This window comes from Tamandua tetradactyla, chromosome 3 (assembly GCF_023851605.1).
Source record: "Tamandua tetradactyla isolate mTamTet1 chromosome 3, mTamTet1.pri, whole genome shotgun sequence".
NCBI lineage: Eukaryota > Metazoa > Chordata > Mammalia > Pilosa > Myrmecophagidae > Tamandua > Tamandua tetradactyla.
Genome location: NC_135329.1, coordinates 56,684,904 through 56,705,629, shown reverse-complemented (window position 1 = coordinate 56,705,629; position 20,726 = coordinate 56,684,904). Strand labels below are relative to the sequence as shown.

Here is a 20,726-nt window from a genome sequence, read left to right as displayed (position 1 = left end):
AGGCATGGCTCTAGCCAGGGCTGAGAGGGCCCAGCCAACAAACAAACAGACATCGCCATGCCAACGCCGGAGCCAGGAGAAGCCCTGGAAGAGAAGAATCCCCATCAGGGTCTTTCCATCTGTAGGAGCCCAAGACTCACAGTTTAGCTCTCGAGGGGCTCAGGAAGAAAGCACAGGGGGCTGGGGAGCAGAAAAAGATTGTTTTGTTTATTTGTTTGTTTCCAAAAAAGGAGCTGACAAACATTAGCCCGGTGCACAAATTAAGGAAGAGGGCCTCCTGGCAAACACATGGTGATGGGAAGAGAGAGCAGGAACAGTGAAAAATGAAAGCAAGGACTGGCCATACAAAGCCATCAAATCACTTCATTAAAACACTTGAGGCAAGGGTGGGCCACGCTGGCTGAGCAGGCAGAGTTCTCACCTGTCATGCTGGAAACCTGGGTTCGATTCCCGGTGCCTGCCCATGTAAAAAAATAAGAAAATACCTGAGGTTAAAAACAGCAGGAGCCAGGAAGCCTCCTTCCAGGTCAAGAAACAATGGGAATTCTCAAATTCCAGTAAATCAAAAAAGGCACATAGTCTAGCTAATAAACAAGTGAGCTCGACATGCTATCATATTGAAATGGTAAATTCCTGGACAGATTTGTAACATTTTTGTTTATATCCCAGTTAGTAGATTTGTTCAGTACTGAATTTCAATGAGATTAACAAATTCTAATGATAGAGTATGATAAATTTCCATCAATTCAAATAATCACGCATGTGGAATGTTCAGGTTCCAGCCAGCCTGACTATAAAAAGACAGTTTGCTAAGCAAATTAAGAGGGAAAACAAGGTTATCATCAGAGGAACGGGTTCCTGGGGTTCCTTTTAAAACTTGAACATTGCAGAAGTATGTTAAGTGTTAAATGAGTTGGTGAAAATTTAGGATGTAGAGAAATACCAAAAAAAAAAAAAAAGCAGGAAAGAGAAAAGAGAAATCACTCACGATCCCAACAGGTTTATTTCTTTCCCATCTATATTTTCCGATTTTTTTCTCTTTCAGACATAATTGAGATGAAACTGTCCATACAATTCTACATCTTGCTTCTCACTTTCATATTTAAGAGGCACGTTTAAAATGGATTATTTTCAACTCTTTTAGCAAATATACTACCCCTCTGCCACTGATGTTCTTAAGTAATTCTCAGTAACTCATCAAAAAGACCAATTGGTACTGATTACATATGTAGAACGGAACAATCAAAAGTTAAGAATGTTTGCATTTGTTTGGTGTTTATTGGTATTTAAAAATTAATAAAAAAAATAAAAAAGACCAATTGGAGGCAAAATCTGGTCAGTGGTTTGCTTGACTAGATACACTTTGGTCTGAAAATAATACAATCACTCGTCTTCTGCAACACTCCCTAAATTCTGACTTTTCTCTAATTCACAATTAGTCAGAACCGGAAGCTGAGTTCACCAGCTTCTTCATCGAGCAGCAAGTGCCGTGACCTCCCCGGAAGGGCATAAAGACTTCATCATAATGAGGATGGCAACAACCTCGGCTGCGGTTTCTTGTTAGTGGCCTCTTAAGGGAATAGTAACTAGCTTCTAAATAAGGCATCCGATCTAGAGCATGAGAACTCGGCTCAATTAATTGCCAACCTCCTTTTGGGCTCCTGCTGCCTAGGTCCCACTGAAATCACTCTCCTCAAAGCCTGTCTCCTCCTGGAGACCCTGTCGTAATCTCCGATTCCTTATCATGGACACTGTTCCTGGCACATGGGAAGTTATAAGGAAATGCTGGATGGATGGATGGATGGACGGATGGATGGATGGATGGATGGATGGATGGATGGATGGATGAATAAAACAAACACAGAAAGATTTTACCTCCATCCTAACTTTACCTCCTCCTGCTCCCACCCCTTCCTTCTAATCCATGATCCAAAAATCTGTTCCTCAGTATTATCGGTTTCACTTGAATTATAATGTCGGCTTTTAATATGGCAATTGCTAAAGTATCTGTTTCCTACAGCTAGTTCATCTTTTTATAGTTGGTTTAGCTATGAACTTCTCAGCTATGAACTATGCTCCATGTTGAATGTATCCTACAACTCAAGTTTACATGCTTAAACATTCTTCCTGAATTGTAAACTGAATAGACAATTTAGAGATTATCTAGCCCTAAACCCCAGGACACAAATGAGGAAACAGAAATGCCAAGCTAAAAACAGACCATAAGATAAGGATGATGGGCCAACCCATCGTGCCTTCCAGCCCACCACCGTCCAATTTTAACCAATGAATAAAACGAATACTCACAAGTCAGGGAGGAGCGCAGAAAAAATACGTATCACAAATAAACTGACCTTCCCAATCCCATCTGTCCCCTAAGGTCTGCAAAGCAAGCCCTTCAGGCATAAGTGTTATGTTTTTAAATAATTCTATTTGCAAAATCCCCCAGACAGAGTGTTCTAGTTTGCTAGCTGCTGGAATGCAATATACCAGAAACAGAATGGCTTTTAACAAGGGGAATTTAATGAGTTGCTAGTTTACAGTTCTAAGGCCGAGAAAATGTCCAATTAAAACAAGTCTATAGAAATGTCCAATCAAAGGCATCCAGGGAAAAGATACCTTGGTTCAAGAAGGCCGATGAAGTTCAGGGTTTTTCTCTCAAGTAAGACGGCACATGGCGAACACAGTCAGGGCTTCTCTCTCGGCTGGAAGGGCACATGGCGAATACGGCATCATCTGCTAGCTTTCTCTCCTGGCTTCCTATTTCGTGAAGCTCCCCGGGAGGCATTTTCCTTCTTCATCTCCAAAGGTTGCTGGCTTGTGGACTCTCTGCATCTCATGGCTTCATCGTTCTGCTCTCTCTGAATCTCTCTGAATCTCTCATTCTCTTTTTATAGGACTTCAGAAACTAATCAAGACCCACTCAAATGGGTGGAGACATGTCATCCCCTAATCCAGTTTAACAACCATTCTTAACTAAATCACATCAACCAGGGAGATGATCTCATTACAGTTTCAAATATACAGTATTGAATAGGGATTATTCTACCTTTATGAAATGGGACTTATATTAAAATATGGCTTTTCTTAGGGGGCATGCTTCCTTTCAAACCAGCACACAGAGGATGCCACACACCAGTCTACAGCTGAGGGAAGGGGGTGGTCAAGTCACACATCTGGGCATCCATTGTGTTCCAGGCTATGTACCAGGAATGGGGGCTACAGAACTCTATCTGAAAAGAAGCCTACCATGTCGTGCATGTGCCCAACAAAGCTGACTCATGGATGCCCAAGCAGCAAGGTCAGGCTCTGACCAGAGCTGGAGAGAAGAGGCAGCAAAGGGCTTGGAGAATGCACCTGGGGCAATTTGTTTTTCCTAGAGGGGCAAAGGAGAACTTCACAAAGGAAGCAACACTGACTCACTGCTGGGCATGAAAGAATGGCTGGGATTTTTCCCTGATCTGGAAGATCAGTGATTCTCATGGGGTCACTTTCAGAATCACACCTCACAACCCATCCATTTGGACCCACTCTGCCTGCCATTATCCTGTCTTAACTCCCCTTTGTCATTCCCCAAGAGTAGAGAGTCCTTGGAGAACGGCTAGGGAGGCAGGACTGGGCTGGGCCAGGTAGTGGCCACAAAGTTATGAAGCAATGCTGAGACTGGATGATGATGATGATGGTGATGATGATGGTGATGATGATGGGGGTGATGGTGATGGTGGTGATGGGGTGATAGTGATGATGATGGTGATGATGATGGTGGTGATGATGGTGATGATGATGGTGGTGATGATGGTGCTGCTGCTGATGTACTTACTGATGGTGATGGTGATGGTGATGGTGATGATGATCGGGGTGATGGTGATGGTGGAAGTGATGGTGATGATGATGGGGTGATGATGGGGGTGATGATGATGGGGGTGATGGTGGGGGTGATGGTGATGGTGGTGATGGGGTAATGGTGATGATGGTGATGATGATGGTGGTGATGATGGTGATGATGATGGTGGTGATGATGGTGCTGCTGCTGATGTACTTACTGATGGTGATGGTGATGATGATGGTGATGACGATCGGGGTGATGGTGATGGTGGAAGTGATGGTGATGATGATGGGGTGATGATGGGGGTGATGATGATGGGGGTGATGGTGGAAGTGATGATGACGTTGGTGAGGTAATGATGATGATGGCAGTGGTGGTGGGGGAGGGGTAATAGTGATGATGGTGGAGGGGGTGGTGATGGTGATGATGCTGTTGCTGCTATAGGTGATGATGACAACAGTGGTGGTGATGACAGTGGTGATGATGGGGGTGAGGGTGGTGTTGCTGGTGCTACTGATGGTACTGATGATGGCAGTGATGATGATGGTGGTCATGGTGACAATGGGTTGGTGATGGTGGTGACACTGGGGATGGTGGTGGTGTGATGGTAGTGATAATGATGGTGGTGATAATGGGGGTGATGATGATGGTGATGATAATGGTGGGGATAAGGGTGATGTGATGATGGTGGAGGGGTGGTGATGGTGGCGACAGCGATTTTGCCATCCTGGGGAGCCAGCCACTGGCCCAGAAGAAACCACAGGGGGAAGGAGTTATGGGGCCACAGTGAGATGGGAACCCTGCCAGCAGGTCCCTGGCTGAGAGAACCTGGAATTCCTGACCTGCCCTACCCCTCCCACTGTCCTCCCTCCATTCCCAGTAATACTAGTGAAAATAATTCCCAAATACACAGGCTTTCACCTTCCAGCTCTGAGAACAATCAGCCAGAGCGTATTGATTTTAGGTCAGGTAAGAGCATATCACCAAAAACATGTGCTAATAAAAGCAGCAAATCTTTATCTCAGTCTTCAGCGAGAAAGAAGAGGGGAAAACAACACCCCCCAGAAAATAATAATAATTCATACATGTCAAAGGTTTGGTATGAAGGAAGACAGAGTTTCAACATCGGTCCAAGGCCTGTTCCTACTTTTAATTAATGAGAAGAAGGAAGACACCCAAAGAGGTCAAAGCAGACACCAACACCACATTTTATATCCCACCCCTGGAAGCTGAGCCTCTGCCAGACAGACCAGGCTGCGTCACCAGGCATGGAATCAGCACTGCAACAACTGAAGGATTTTTAATAAAGCCACATCCCTGCCACTGCCACCACCACGCTTTGGCAGGGGCTGAAAGAGACGGAGAGAAAGCCACCAGCCCTGCTGCCTATGGCCCTACCTTGCCCCCATCCCCAAGTCAAGACAGGCTTTTCTAGACATCCCCACTCACTCTGCCAGGAGCGACTTTTCAGCCACACACGACAAACACAGAAAATTGCACTATGCTGAAAATGATTTTTTTAAAGCTGAGGTGATTGATTTGAGAGGTTCTTGCTTCCCTCCAAAAAAAAAGAATTCCAGGGCAGCAAACAGAAAGGCTGGGAATGACAGGGAAGAGTGGGGAGCTGGGGTCAATTCTGTTTTCTGGAAACATCCGTCAAAGGCACAGAAAGGAAGCAGAGACCAGAGCATGGTGCTGCTGGCGGAGAAAAGCACTGTAATTTCTCCACACCGGTGCAAGGAATCGTAATTCTGCGAGCGTTCCCAGGAATCCTGCAGCCGCTGGCACACAAACGCTCACACATGCACCCTGATCTCAATAAACGCTTTCCAAGCACCCATAAGGGGAGGCCATAAAGAGGTCTGGGCCTCACTGCGTCTGAGGAATAAGCTGCAGCTCTCTGGGCAGCCCCCAGCCCAAAGTTCAGGAACCTTGGAGGGGGGGTGGCATTGCAAAATAACCCAAATTGCAACCTTCTCCCTGGCTCCCGTCTGGGCTTGGTACACATCAGCTCCCCAGGCCCTAAAATCTAACCAAATACAAGGCAGGTTCGAAATGAATCTAATGAACCTGAATTGGAAGAGAAATACTTTGTGGCAGAGGAGGCACTGCCACCCAAGAAGGCTTTAAATAATAACAGCAGTATATGAACCACCAGCCAGTGACTCAACTGGGACCGCAGCAGCCGTGATTCCAAAGGACCAGCTGAGAAGGTCCTGGAGCCCCAGTTCGGACTGGACCAAACTCAGGCTCAGAGAGGCTCACCCAGAGAGCAAAATGGGAGAACAGAGGCTGGGACCCCAGCACTTGATGGTTCCCCCACGAGACTTTGCAAACGAGTCTCGAACAACTCTGATCCTTAGTAAAGAAACAAGACACTTCACCGTCCGTGGAGGAAAGCGCAACACGTCATTAGAAGCGCGAGCTCGCCTATGACCCGGCGATTACATGCCAGACCCAGAAGGAAATTTCGTCTCAATTTTCCCATCCATAAAAGGGGGTCTCTGCCTGTGCTAACCATGGTCAAAGAACAGAAAAGAGGCAAGAAGAGAAATTCTTCTGAAAAGCACAGGGCAGGGATGTACTTAGCACCCTGTGTGCATAACCCCTCCCGCCCTCTGCTGATTTACCAGGAGGCCACCCCATATGTACATATTTATTGAGCCATTTCTACCTGCTTGGTTCTGAGCCAGCTCCCGTGCAAATGATAATGTGCCATGCAGCATTCAAACCCTAAAAGGAGTGTGCATTGTTTGGGCAGGGATAACGAGACAAGCTCAGGAACCTCGAACGCCAGTCTGGGAGAGACCACACAAGGGCCTATGAGTACTTAGGGATGGAAGGGAAAGTGGCCTGGTTTAATTTACGGTTCTGTTACTTTATGGCTGATGGCCTTGGGCTACTTATTTTGTTCAGGGCTTTCTCGGGTTTTTTTTGTTTGCTTAAAAATGGATTTAATTCCATTTGTCTCACATGTTCTGGCTGAAACAATATAAAGCATGTAGCAGGTGACGTCCCATCATCCGACCATGTCACGCTCTTTAATTTAGAACCCAGACCCTGTGCTGGACACTAGGGGTTGCATGAAAGGAGTTGAGGAAGGCAACTTCAGTTAGTTCATCAAACACTCCCTGGGTGTCTCGTAGGCACCCAACGCTGGGTGAGGTGCAAGGATGAGAAGGCCGATAAGACTTGTCTGCTGCCTTCAAAAAGCTCAGCGTTTCACAGGGAGACAGACAAGTAAGTACGCAGCTCTTTCATCAGCACCCAGAGAGGATTAATTCTAACTGGAGGGATCCAGTTAGAGAAGAGACCTTTGAGCCAAACCTGTAAACAGACAGGTAGGAAGATAAGACAAGGCTATAGAGACAGATCAGTGGGTGTTTGGGGCTGGGGACCAGAGCAGGTGGTGACTGCAAATGGGCACCAGGGATTTTTTGGGGATGGTGACAATATTCTAAAGTTGAATTCTGGTGACAGCTGCACAAATTTGTAAATTTTATTGAAAATCACCAAACTGTACACATAAAATAGATACATTTTATGGTATATGAATTTCATCAATAAAGTCATTATTTATTCTTTCTTTTTTATATATATAAAAAAAGGATCTGTAGTTTAACAGGCATGTCTGGGTGGAAGAAAAGAAGGAAACGAGCCTGAAGAAGCCAGCTTTGCTTCATTTTCCCAGCACCACCTCCTGCCACTCCACCCTTTTCCCAGTCATTAGCCCCCCTTTCTCAGGGAAGCATCCCAGTCCCTCGGCCTGAATTAGGAACCCCCTGTCATAGCACCCGTCAAGCTCTATGGGACGGGCTTGTTTGGCGGTCTCCCCAGCCCTGGACCCCAGACCCTAAGCCCTACACAGGCAGGGTGAATTAAATACTGAACAAGGTACACAGTGGGTGTTCAAAAGAGCACTTACTGATGAATTGAAAGAGTTGGGGAGGGTGGCAGAGAGAGGAAGGTGCTTAAATCTTTAAAATCTATGCTACTGTAAGAATCTATTACAAGGAGTTAATACTAGACGAGTATATGGGGGGGTTGCACCTATCGCAAACTACGGACTGTAATTAACAGTAATACCTTAATGTTCTTTCATCAATAGTAAGGAATGTTCCACACCAAGACTAGGACTCAATAATAGGCGGAAATAGTGGGGGGAAAACGGTATGGGATTTCTTGGGTTTTCTCTCTTTTTTTTAGTAGTCGTAATGAAAAATTGATTGTGGTGTTAAATGCACAATATGTGATGATACTGTGAGCCCACTGATGGTATACTTTGGATAGACTGTATGATGTGTGAATATATCTCAATAAAATCACATTGAAAAAATATCTGCACTGAGGACGGCATGACTGGAGCTCATGTGATGGGAAGATGAGGAGGCAGTGGGATGGGGGGAGAGCCCTGGGCAAGGGGGAGCATAGGGGAGACTCGGCGAGCAATTAGAGGTGGGGACTGAAAAGAAGGGGAAAGCATCCCCAAATGCTCCGGTGACCTCTAGATTTTAAAGAAGGGGATAGAGGAGCAAGAGAGCAAGAGCCCTCGGTTCTGCTTTGAATGGGCAGCGGTGAGTTGCCCGCACACTCTGCTGGGACAGAACATTGGGTGTGAAGCTCAAGGAGAAGTCAGGATTGGAGTTGATGCCAGTGAACAGGTGTGAGGGCTGGTGTAGTCAGGTCAATCAGGGGGACCTGGCCAGGTGAGAGGAGACAGGGGCTCTAGAGCAAGTTTCAAACTCCCGACGGCACTTAGGACGGTGGCACACTTTGCCGAGGGCACACTTGGCCTGTTAAAGGGAAATGCAGAGCAAGGAAAGATTTATTTCAGGCATCGAGACTAAATCAATCTACTGCCACGAGGGGAACCATGCACTCCTCTTTCTCCCCACCCCACGTCTCCCTCCTTTCTTTAGGATTATAGCAGCCTTAACCAGGAAGCGTCCCTTCTCAGCCAAGGGTCAGAGACTCACCATGGGCTCCTTAGAGGAGATGTCTTGTCTAATGAGCAGGTGAGGCTGACCACCAGCATCTCAGCCTCTCCTGGCTTCCTGCCAACATGCATTGCACCTCAAGTGCTCAAAAGAAACAAATACCCAGAAAATATAGTCGCCACATTAGCAAGCCCCAGGATGTGCTTGGTTTATGAAGGTAAATGAAAACAGCCCCCTAGAGAAGGCATCTTTTCTGCCCCAGTGTTGGCCAGTCAGTGCTGTGACATTACGAGAGACTGAGAGCTCTTCCGAATGGTGTTTTTAGTTAGTCATGTCTCATAAATGCAGGGATGTGAAGCTTTAGTTCGGAAATTCAATTTGAGTTGAAACGACGACGTGGCCAAGGCAGAGCTCTCTAAATGATTTACTGTGCTTTTCAGATGATAAGGAAAAGAAGTTATTTAAATGCGCACCTTTCTCAGCACCTAAGAAATGTCCCACCTGTCAAATGGACTACCTTTAGTTTTATTAAAACCTGCACCACTAGATTCCTACCAATTTGTTTTCTTTTTAGAAAAAGATTTGAAAGAAAAATTCATTCCCCCCCCCACCCCCCATAGAGCAAGTGGCAATGAGAGAATCCCCAAACCCAGTTATCTCCATAAATTACCTTTCTGGCATTTCCTGATTAAAACTCAGCCCAAAGGAAAAAGGACAAATGTGACACGAGATTCACTGATGCACAGACTTAATATACAGACATGAAAACACTAAAGAAACCAGTGAGACTGTGGGAGAATCAGACGCCCCAAAGCAGCACGTGATTAGCATCTAAAAATGTTTGCTCAGCCTACTTCCAAACGGGCCTTCCCTTCCCAAGCACAGTGACCTCAGGTGCTGACAAACTAGCAAACTCCATCAAGTTTGGACTGGCAACTCATAAACTGAAAGCACCATCCCACCACAAACAGGCAGGCTTTAGGGCTTGCTGGAATTCTGAGTTCTTACACAAAACTGATCCCAATCTAGTGAAAATCTGAGCTGCCAAGTAGCTTAATCTTTGATGCTAAATGAACTTTGGGACTTTTTCTTAAGATTCTGGATTATCCCTGGTCCCCAAGTGACCCTGGCACTTCACCACTTATGAGTAGCAATATAAGGTCTTAGGAGACATTTGGAGGAAGGACACTGGAGTGAGTGATGCACGAACTCACAACATGGTATTCTGTGTGAATGGTTAGCCTTGGAATTGTGCAACGCAGAGCTGAAAGGAAGGAGGTCTGTGCCCCAGAAGTCATCACTACCTCTTTTCGGGATGAAATCTCTCCATCAGCCAGGGGGAAAAGGAGGCCCTGGGACAGGTGGTGGCAACAAAGGGAGTTCCCTAGGTCCATCAAATGCTTGGATTTCTCATTCTGCACAGCCTTGTGGACAGAAAGGAAGACGAAGACAAATTCTGAAGGAATTTTACCCAATTTATTGCTTTTAGAATCTCTCTCTAGGAGGTCTTATTGGAAATGAATGGGTCCTTGACTAGTGTAGGAGCAAATCTCTGTTATTCTGGGATTTCTGACTTGTCCTTGTTTCTCCACAGGCTGAATGACTCCCCAGGAATCAGATTTTCAATACCATGTCTCCCAAATTATTTCACCTAGACATTTATCTTCCTCCTTATGAAAGGGCAAATATGGAACCCAAAGGAAGTAGGCAAGGCTAGAGAATGTGGCGTCACATCCCACAAGTGAGAGGCAGATGCTTTAGACTTTCCTTCTGGTACATTATCCAATAAAACCCCAAGAGCTCAGTAATCACAGGAGTTCTCAAAAGCCGAACAGAAATAGATCTGGGACCAAAATCCTGGTTTGGCTGAGCAAGGGCTGGGTTTTACTAAGGAAAAAATAATAAAAGAAAAACACCTTTTCGAATTGTCTTCTAAGCTGAGAAAGCCAGACTGATGTTTTCAAAATATTCTTATGGAATCTAATTATGAGAATAGAGTAGGCGCGCCAGATCAAAAGCCCCTTTCTCTTCTAGAATATAAAATCATTTTAGGAAACAGAAAGCAGGTTGCATTCTAAGTGTGCCCCTGACACCAAATTAGGATGAAAAATTAGCTTATTAAGTTCACATATGGGGCCATCACTGCTGTGATCCTAGCTTCAAGCTTCTGTGAAGACAAAGCAATGGAACCAAACCAGAGGCTTCTTCTGCTTGCTTGTCACAAAAGCCTGCCAAGCACAGCAGCTTCCCTGAAAACACTAACTGTAGGGGCACTTAATATTTGAGAAACATCCTACACCAGAATGCAGACAAATTACTGCTTCCTTAGACCCTACCACACCACTGCTCCATTTTGAAAGGTTCCTATACAAATGAGATCTGCTGCTCCCTTGGTTCAATGTTCCTTGTTTTTGCCACTGGAAAGGCGCTCAGTGGCAGGAACCATGGACAGGGAGGGAAGGACTCACCCACTTATGGCCAAAGAGGGCAGGGGCTGGGGCAGCCCTTAGCCAGCTACCTTCCTGGGTCTGAGGGAACGTTGGGAATTCATCGTGGTGACAGCTTCATTCACATTCTCCGCAGTTCAATTTTACAGGCAGCAGGTTTCTAAACAGTATTTTGGAGAAAGGGTCCTATGGGACTTCTCGGGGTATCTGGGTAAGGCTGACTCAAAGGGTCGTTAGATTTCAGGAACTGGGGGGCTGGAAGGGGTCCAAAGCTGAGACCCAAGGCAAGATTCCCTCCCCATCCTGGCAAACACCCTCCTCTAGGTGGAACCTGGCGCTGGCTGGGAAGAAAGGGACCAGGCCCGGGCCAGGGAAGCGCAGCGAGCCCGACCTCCTTCTCCGCAGGAAGCTCCACTTTCCCATCGTGGCTCTCAGATTCTACAAACTGCATCCCCCGGGGGCTAGGCACTTGTTGAACAAAAGGACTCCAGACTCTAGCAACGGCTGCCTTCCGGCCAGAAGAGGGACCCCCGCTGCTGCACAGGAGGCTTCAGGGCTGGAGAAGGCGCCGACTGTCAGCGTGTCGCGCTCCTGCAAACTCCCGGACAGAGCCTGCCTGGAGGTGCGGTGAAAAGCCAGCGCACCAGGCTGCTGAAACTTTCTCGAACATCGGCGGTTTTGCGTTAAGAGCCGTGAAAGACACACAAAACACGCTCAGTAAGGAGGGAAGAGCCCCACCGTCGATAAAGCGCGCGCGCGCGCGCGCGCACACACACACACACACACACACACACACACAAGGTGGGGATTAAGAGATGATAATCCAATTCCCATAGTACCTACTAAACGTCAGGCTCTGGAATAAGTGCTATCGTTTGTGCATTCTCCTTTAAATGTCGTGATAGCCCCCAAACAACTGCCCCCATTTTAAGGTGGCGTGTGTCTTCCAGATCGCAGCGCAGGTAACGGCAAGGCCAGGGTTCCTACCTCCGGAGCAGATCGCTGACGCACCCGCCCCTACCCCGGCTAGAATGCAAGGCGACCCACGTGTGCTGCGTGGACCAGCCCCGCGGGGCGCGCGCTTCCCTGTCGCCCGTCGCGGGCTCTCCCCCCTGGTCTCTCCCCCCGGCCTCAAGCGCTCCGCAGTGCGCCGGCCAGCGCGGACCGCGGGGCCTCGGCGCTGGGCCAGGCCGCCCACGCCCACCCCGCCATCTCCCGCCCCGCGCACGGCTGCTCACACGCGACATCCACCTGGTACCGGCGCCCACGAGTAACGGCGCCCATTCCAAAAACGCAGGTAAAAAAAAAATGTGCACCCCTTAATCGCACACACAGATCCCCATGAGGACACGCCATTCCAGAGATACACCAGCGGTCGGCGGTCACACACAACTCCATCCGCGCAGAGGAACACAGACAACCCCCCTCCGGACACACACATACACACAAACACGCACGCACGCAAGCAGCGAGCCACGATTGCAGACACACACGGACGCACCCCGATCCGCCCGCCCGCGAAACCCGCAGCCCCCGCAACCCGCCCCTTCCTTACCGGGTCCGGCGCGGGACGCGGTCTGCTGGCTCCCGGAGCCCAAGTTGCCTCGCCGGCAGCGGCGGGGACGGCGGCGGGCCGCTGCGCGGGGACAAGAGTGCCGAAGCCGCGAGGGGTGGTTAAGAGCGCCGGCCTCCGTGCGCCCGCGGCCGCCGCGCCGGCCCAGCGCTCATCGCCGCCCAGAGAGACAAAAGGAAACCGGGCGGACAGGGGAGGAAGCGAGGTGCAGGAGCCCGCCCGTCCGACTGCTTTCTGCCGCCGCCGCCGCCGCCGCGGGCCAGCCAGCCAGACCCGGGAAGGAAGGGACAGGAAGGCGGGGCCCGGGGGCGGGGCGCACGCGGTACGGGGGCGGGCCTTGAACTTGCGAGCGCTTCGGTCCGCGGCCCGCCCCGCCTCCGCCACGCCCCCGCCGCTCCGGTCACACCCAACCTCTTAGCCCCGCCCCTAGCCGGGGACACTGCCGAGCCAGCCGCTCCCTCCCTCCTCCGCTGGGCCGCCTTGGCCCGGGCTGGGCTTCTGCCGGCTCTGCTCTCGGCCGGGTCCTTGCCGGGTTCCCGGCCCGCCCCCCAGGCCGTGCAGAGCGAGCGACGCGACAGGGACCGAGCGGAGCACCGAGCCGCCCCGCCTAGACCCCCGCCCCTAGCTGGCGGGTGGGGGAGAGGCTGGCCCTGCGGCCTCGCCCGCCCCCCTCCCCCGCGCCCCCACTCCAGTCGTGGGCAGGAAGTGCGGCCCGGGCGGCCTAGGAAGGGGAAGAGGCCGAAGTCGCCCCTGGCCCTCTGGCGTTCGGCTCTGGCTCCAGCCTCTGTCACCGAACGGGCCCCTTGCCATCCCCCACCCAGATCTTGGCCCCGGGTGCGGATACCACCCACCTTCCCACTCCTTCAAGGAAAGAACAGGGCGCTGAGAGAAGGGAGACCGGGAATCCGGTTCGGGGGACCTTTGCTAACTCACTGGGCCTCGGCTTTCCGCCTGTAAAATGGACAGGAAGGAGGGGCAGGCTTTCTAGGGTCCTTCCTTCCCTGACCTCGGTTTCCTAATTCAAACAAGGGTTTGGTTGGTCCTCTGATTCCCAGGGTCAGGATGGCCCTTGGGCCCCAGTGAAGGACAGGCTCTGCCCATCCCCGTGTGTGCTGTGCCTGCAGGAGAAAGCAGGAACAGTGCTGCCCAGAACCCTGCTCCGCAGCAGCTCCTGAAAACGTGGGCCTGAAAGAGCAAATATAAAACACCCCTCCCCATCCACCCATATCACCACCACCACCCGCCCCAAACACCGCCCAAGAAAGGTAACCACAGAAACAGCCGTAAATGTGGATGGAACTGGTTGCTCATATTAGGCTGAGACAAAACTGTCTTCCTTGCGTCTCTAGGGGAAAACTCAAATCCCTCCTGCAAATCCTCCTCCACAAAAAGCACTGCGAGTGAGTTCCTAGTACTCGGGAGGTGTGCGGAGAGAAACTGGTGGTAGAACAGTTTGGACAAGGAAATAGAGAGCCTAGAGGCTTCCAGAGAAGGAGTTCTGAGCCGGATCCCCTGTCTCTCCCCCTTCTCCCTGCAGGCAGAATGGCAAAACTCAGCCTGCAGGGGCTTGGTCTCCTCATCAGGAGTCAGGACTGCTGTGAGGATGGAATGAAATAGTGACCAAATGTGTCAGCAAGGCTGGACTGATATTCTAAGGAACCAGCTCTGCACCCCACCCTTCACCCCCAGGGGTGCAAGCTCCTTCCTCTTTAACAGGGACCCGTAGCCAAGTGGGCTACCTACTTTCCCCAGCCACGTGCCTGGTGCAGAGGTGTGCAGGGACCCCGTAAGGGCGGGCTGTGCCCTGGTAACACACCTACATCCCCAAGCCCCTCCCAGGTTACAGATCAGCGCTGCAGCTCAGAAGGGATGGGGAGGATTCCACAGGGTCCTTCAGGGGTCCAAGAGTCTTCTTTCTAGTGAAAACACTATCCTCCTGCGGGGCCCCAGAGGCCACTGGTACAATGCTTCCAGCCAGCAGCAAGAGAAAAGAGAGCCCTGACCGAGGGCCTGCTGGGACCATCGAGGAGCCAGGCCTGACTTCCGCCCCCAGGTAGCACGGCCCCACCTGGATATCGTGGGTCTGGGAGATGGAGCCTTCCTGTGTGCCCAGAAGGAAAATGAACCAGTTTGGTTCATAGCAATATCTCTGCTACAGAAACTGGGAACATCTCTACCGAGCATCACAGGGGGGACAGATGTCCACACAAAGCATGATAATTACAATAATCAAGGCTTGTGCTCTAACCACCAGGAAGGCAAAATGGGCTCATGGGAGAGAGGGTCTGGGAAGGCTTCCCAGAGAAGATGGTGGTTTGGCTGGACCTTGAAAGATTAAACGGGCGCTCACCAGGCGGGATAGGAGGGGAAGCGCATGGTAAATGCTGGAAAGGGGCAGGGTTGAGGACAGAGATGTTCAGAGAAAGCTCAAAAGCGGACTGAGACAGGAGCCCAAAACCTAGCTTGCTCACGTATACCAACTCCGCTTTCTCTCCCCTAGCCCCGCTTTTCCATTTGTTTCCACCAATCCGTGTCCTTCCTATTCTCCAAGGCTCAGTGCTGCTTTCACTCGGCCCTGCAGCTTGTCCAGCTCACACACACTTATCCCTTCTCTGAACTTCTAGGGACTCACTCACAAACCTCTTTTTTCAAATGCAAATCTATGACAGATAAGTTACAGACTGGTCTGTGCACCTCTTTTGAAGCTTGAAAGGGAGCCTGCCATAGTTTCTCAATAACTACTTGTTTAATTTAATAAACTAGAGCAAGTAAGAGAGCAGAATTCAGGAGAGGATGTCATGCTAAACATGCATTTTGTCTTCTAAATATGACTGTAAGCACAAATAACCAACAAAAATAACGTCTGACTCAATTTTATGACTGTTTCTGAAGCACCTTTACGTGTGCTCTCTCCGACATTCTTGAAATTATTTCCACGTTTTACAAATCAGAAAACCTATGTTTGGAGAAGTGAAATGCTGCGTATTAGAATCCAGGATAGCTAGGTCTATAAGCCAGACTCAGTGTCACTTGACTGGACTCATGCATGCCCTGGAAGAAATATTTAAAAAAAAAATTGTTTGTAGCAGTTTGATAAACTTGACTATACACCCTACTGAAGAGATTCTTTCAAATAAATGTGTTTCTAGCTCATAAACTGCTGCTCCAGGAGTGTTTGAGGAAGTGGGGTCCAGCTTATTTTCACGTCCTCTTTTGACACCATCGTGCTGTTTCCTTCCTAACGGTGCAGAAATGTGCCCACCAGGAATAAAATGGGCAGCGATCACTCAGGCTCGAGGCTGCACCCAGGACTGAAGCCCAGGGCCTGGAAACACAGAGACAGGAATGGCCAGAGAACAACTTGGTAGCAAGGGTGTCAAGAAACCAGAGGTGCCTGGATCTTCAAATGGGGAACATCTGCTGCTATCTGTCAACCAGCAGAATCCCCGAGTCCTGCCTGGGGGGAGTGGATGATCAGTGATGGGGCTACTCAGATTATTTTGTCATCTTGTTTCTCCCCTGACGCCTGCCAGCCGGTGTCGGTGACTTTTCCTTACCCAGATGCAGTGTCCCGGTGGTTGGGTCCCGAGAACCTGACCCAGAGGCCCAATCTGATTGAGCCCTTCTTTCCCCTTCACCCTCACAATAGCTATTTCTTTAACTTAATAAACTGGAGCAAGTAAGAGAGCAGAATTCAGGAGAGGATGTCATGCTAAACATGCATTTTGTCTTTGAGATAAACTCTTCTCTTTGGACAACTGCCCTACATGTGTTTTTGTTGTTGCTGTTTTCTTTTGTTTCCCAGTCCTGTCTGCCTGGCTGCCCCGCTCTGGTCTCGAGACTGGGGTCCCCAGGACCCATTTCTCTAGGTCCAGGGGCACTAAGAACTTCATTTTGTTCCTTGAACAATGCCTTGCCTTCTTCTCCTCTGCTTCTCCAGCTCTCTGCCCAGCTTGGCTGCTGGGAAACAGGATGAAGACATGAACGGGAGCTTGGCTTGACCAGGCATGGTCTCAGCAGCTGGTCACTTCTTTCATCACCATCCCCACAGGCACACCCCTGAGATGGCGTTTGGAGGTGCAGAGGGAAGTGAACAGGATTCGGAGTCAGGCAGACCGGGAGGTAAACCCCAGCTCTCCCATTCACTTGCTTAAGGCCTGGGGAAACTTGTTTAAGCTGGTGGAGCCTCTTTTGTAAAGTAGATAACTTTATCTCATGGGGTTGTGGAGAGAGTTACATGGACTAAAATGAAATGTTCTTAAAAAAAAAATTAGCCTCCACCATCCTTCAGTCCTCCCTTCCTTCTTCCTTCCCCTTTGGCAAGTCTGGATATTAAGGTCTCCCTTGGATTAAAAGAGGCAACCTATAAAAAGGGCCTATGGCATGGCAGGTACTCGAGAAACAAGAGCCATCTTATTTTCATCATCATCATTATGAAAGGCTGGTTAGCCACTCAGTAAAATTAGCATGTATAAAAAAAACACCCCACTGACTCTCAGGCAGGAGACCTGTATCCTGGTTCCAGCTTTGCCATGTTTAGCTGTGTCACCTAAGCAAGACTCCTTACCTCTCTGAGTTTGGTTCTTCATGAATGCTATGCCCCCGGGTTCCTGGGAGGGTCAGATATTCTAAGGGTACTTGGCTTTGTAAACTGTGAAGTGCACATGGCAGACTCTGAATGTTGATTTTATAGCAGTCACTCTACAAAGGATGCTTAAGTCGAGTTGAACTCGATCCTTAAGGGACAGATGTGCTCTTGCTGGTTTGCACAACTGAGTGGAGGAGGACACCTGTTCGTGGCTCCTAGTTACCCAGTGTGGGAGGTGGGCACAGCATCAGCTGCCTGCCAGGCCCTCCCCCACCCAACCCCAGCCTGTCTCTCTGCACAGCAGACCTGACATCTTTTCAATGTCAGTGAGAAATGAGAGAGAGGCCCAGAGTTTGTTGACTGCATAACGCTGTGCTAAAACACAAAACCCAAAGCCAAACACAAACAGCAGGTTTGAATGCAGTTTCAAACCAGTTGGAACCAGAAAAGGCTTCTCGCCTTTCCATCTCTGCCCTCAAACGCTTCAAAGGAAACAAAACTCCTGGGGCTGGCTGTACCGCCAAGAAATTGTGTCCATGCAACACAAAAGGTGAGTGTCATCCTGAAGCACATTTCTGCAACTAAATGTGAGTGCTAGTCTTGCATATCTGTGTATGAAACTCCCCATCCTCTCTCAGTTAATCTTCTGGCCCTATGCTGTCCAAATTCCAAAAGAAATCAATACAATCCACATATAAGATTTTACATTTTCAAGTAGGCATGTTTTAAAAAGAGAAGACACAGGTGAAATTAATTTAAATGACATATTATATTTATTGCAATGCATACAAAATAACACCATTTCAACATGGAATCAATATGAACTTATGAATGAGATACGTTATATTCTTTTTACTGCTAGATCTTCAAAATCACGTGCCTGTTCTATACTTATAGCACATCTCGATTCTAACTGGCAGCATTTCCAATGCTCAATTACAGTACTTGGCTAGTGGCTACCATATTTGGCAGCAGCGTGGACATAGACAGGTGGATTTCAAACTTTGGTGTCCATTGGAATCTCCCTAAGTGCTGAAACAGAGGGTGCTGGGCCTACTCCCAGAGTTTTTGACTCAGCAGGTCTAGGGTGTCGTTGCCTGAGAATCTGCATTTCTAACAAGTTGCTGGATAATACTGATATACGGTTGAGATGAGCCCATACTTTGAGAACGACTGGCCTAGGCAGTCTTCTTAGGAAAGCAAGAAAAGTACTTCCTATGTTACATCTGGGGAAATAGTATCATTACTGTAAAGCCCCAGTGATCAAGACAGTGTGGTCCTGGCATAAAGATAGACATAGAGATCAGTGGAGTAGAATGGAGAACGCAGAATTAAACCCTATAATTTATATTCAGTTGGTTTTCAACCAGGGTAGCAAAGCAATTCAATGGAGAGAAGAATAGTGTTTTCAACCAATGGTGTCAGGACAACTGGATAGCCACAAAGACCCCTACCTCACATCATATACAAAAATTGACCGAAAATGGATCAAAGACCTAAATGTAGGAGCTAAAACTACAAAATTCTTAGAAGAAAACTTAGGCGTAAATCCTCATGATATTGGATTAGGTAATGGTGTCTTAGAAATGAACCAAAACCACAAGCAAACAGAACAAAAATAGATAAATATATAAATTAGTTGCTGTTAGAATGTAAAATAGAGCATCCACTTTGGAAAGCAGTTTAGTAGTACTTCAAAAAGTTAAATATTGAGTTACCATATGATCCAGCAATTCCAATCCTAAGTATATACCCACCAGAAATGAAAACCTATGTCTACACAAAATCTTGTACACAAATGTTCATAGCAGCACTGGTGTGGGTGAACCTTGTACACATTTTGCTAAATGAAAGAGGCCAGACACAAAAGGCCACATAGTGTATGCTTCCCTTTATACAAAATGTCCAGAAAAGACAAATCCATAGAGACAGAAAGTAGATCAGTGATTACCAATGGCTGGGGGAGAGGAAAATACAGAAAGTAGATCAGTGATTGGTTGTGGGAATGGACTTTCTTTTTGGAGTTAAATAGTGGTGATCATTGCACAACTTTGTGGATATACAAAAAACCACTGAACTATGTACTTAAAAATAAATAAAATTAAAAACTCAAGAGGAGAGGATGCAAGACTAGGTCAGTGGTAGAATTCTTGCCTACCGTGCGGGAAACCTGGGTTAGATTTCCAGTCCATGTACTTCCCAAACAAACAAGCAAACAGACAAACGAACAGACAAACAAACAAACAAAAACAATAATTCAACAAATGGTGCTACAATAAGAGGATACTTACATGGAAAAAGAATGAAATGTGACTCCAGCCATACAGCATTCAAAGAAAAATACCTCAAGAGGAGATCCCTTGCCTCCAAATTACATAGATTTGGGGCAGAGGTGGGGTAGACCCTGGACTACAGACTCCTAAATAAGATTTTTTTCTCACAATGTCACTTGGTCTATGGGACTACATTTTCTTAAGTATGGGAAGAACATGACATTTAAAAATAACTGAAAGGGCACATCTAAATGAATCCTTTTATAAATTGAAAAAGGAATTTCACAAAGAAAAAATCCAAATGGCCCATAAACATATGAAATGAAACTCAACCTCATCCAAAGTCAGGAAATTCTTTTAAAAATGTGACAAAGTGGTAGCACGTCAGCCATTGCCATACGAAGTATGGAAGACAAAAGGAGGCTCTCCCACTGCTGGGTACCGTCCCTTCGGAGAGCAGATTGGCAATATCTAGTAAAGGCAAAAGGAAGTATACCCTACACTCCAGCAATCTTCCTCTCTGGTTATAAACTATAAGACCATTCTTGTGCCTAAGCCAAAAAAGCTGTGTGCAAGGACATCATTGCAACATTGTAGGAGCAAGAGTTGAAAGCAACCTCATTGTCTGTCAATAGGGAGAGGAATAAATAAATATTCAGGTGGTGGACTACGATAAGCAGGAGTTAAAATCGATTAACCAGATACATCCGAATCAACCTGGAGAGATCTCAAAAGCAGCACTGAATAAAAAAGGCAAGGATTGAAAAGGTATAGCATGTGTGTTGGTTTGAGGCTGCTGCATACCCCAGACAATGCTATGTTATTTTAATCCATTCCTATGGGTGCAGACCTATTGTTGGTGGGACTTTTTCCTTAGGCTATTTCAATTGAGATGTGACCCACCCCATTTAAGGTGGGTCTTCATCCTATTTACTAGTGTCCTTTATGAGAGGATAAAGGACATAAAAAAGCCCAGAGAGCTCAGAGAGAAACACCCAGAAGACTTTGGAGTGATCACAGAGAAAAAAAGCCCCCATAGGAGCTAAGAGAGGAGGCCACTGTTACCAGAAGCTGAAAGCATG

General features: G+C 48.0%; 1 protein-coding gene across 2 annotated transcripts in view; it reads right to left on the bottom strand.

Annotated features, from left to right (window-relative positions):
• HPCAL1 (hippocalcin like 1) overlaps positions 1 to 13,041 on the bottom strand; it is a 135,743-nt gene extending 122,702 nt beyond the window's left edge. Inside the window, exon 1 of one of the 2 annotated variants that reach the window (XM_077153171.1) lies at positions 12,766 to 13,041. The gene's annotated coding sequence lies outside the window, so the exon portion shown is untranslated. The remainder of the gene's footprint in view (positions 1 to 12,765) is intronic. The other variant, XM_077153174.1, reaches the window with a different exon arrangement.
• Between the last annotated feature and the right edge of the window lie 7,685 nt (positions 13,042 to 20,726).